Raw genomic sequence first — 1,124 nt, 5'->3', positions numbered from 1 at the left:
TGGGAGGTTAGGAGTCAAGTTAGTATGCTGGATGTATTTTTCCCACATACTGAAAAACCACCAAAGTTATACTACAATATTTTATAATCGTTGTCCTCTAGAGTTAGAGATATGGTTTTAAAAGTCCATATTTACAGTAGTCATATATTCATCATGTGGATTTCCTTTGCTGCAACTGACTTTTTGTATTTCACAGACGACTGAATATAAATATAAAAAATACATATCTTCTTCAAAATGGAGTGTTTCAAAGACAATAACAGTTATTTTTAAAGATACTGATCATCAGTGGAATTTCATTTTATTTTTACATTGTATCGATTATTTTCATTTGAGCCAACACCATAGGTTAATCCAGCAAGTCCAGATATTTCTTTGTCCATTTCCTTGACTGTTGCCCTGTGCTTCCCACTGCATATTCAAATAAATCAAAGAAACAGGAACAGCAGCAATGAAGTAAGCAGTGTTGGAAACCAATGGCTAAAATTACACTATTAACAAATTAACTTATGTGTTCAAAGCAGGAATTTCAGGGGTTCAACATTTATTCCTGAAAGGAGACACTTCCCCATCACTGTAGACTTCTGTTATCAAATTTCACCCAGATGACATCACTGGCTAATGAAACTGACCCTAAATAGAAAGTGAATTCGGTCATTTTTTCTGCCCAGAGAAAGGCTGAAGACTAAATTAAGTAATGGGCTTGTTTTCATAAGATTATTTAGACCCGTTTCCTCTTAATGAAGGCGATATTTTAATCTATTTGTTCCAAAGGTTGCTGACCTGAGGGCTGGGGAAGGGTCTCCAGACTTCCCTGACTTTTCCTAGACCCCAGTGTAATACAAATCTTCCTGAACCAAGGCAGTTTAGACTTTAAGACATTGCTCCCTTTGCTGTTTTTGCACCACTTGTAATTTAGATGTATTCAAATACTTAAAACATTTTCCCCTAGCCTTTCTTTCAGAAAATCCACCCTTTGCATGCACTTATATCATTAATGAAAACTTGTAGAAACGTTATACATCATGAGTCATTTCCATTATACATTGTATGTCTTCTCTCCATCCCCTCTCATAATACAAAGAGCACTGGAAGAATGGCACCCCTCTCGCAAAGTGCCCTTT

The sequence above is a fragment of the Tenrec ecaudatus genome, chromosome 1 (genome assembly GCF_050624435.1).
Source record: "Tenrec ecaudatus isolate mTenEca1 chromosome 1, mTenEca1.hap1, whole genome shotgun sequence".
In the NCBI taxonomy this organism is placed as follows: Eukaryota; Metazoa; Chordata; class Mammalia; order Afrosoricida; family Tenrecidae; genus Tenrec; species Tenrec ecaudatus.
The sequence above is the reverse complement of the archived record's forward strand: the minus strand, read 5'-3'. Positions refer to the sequence as shown.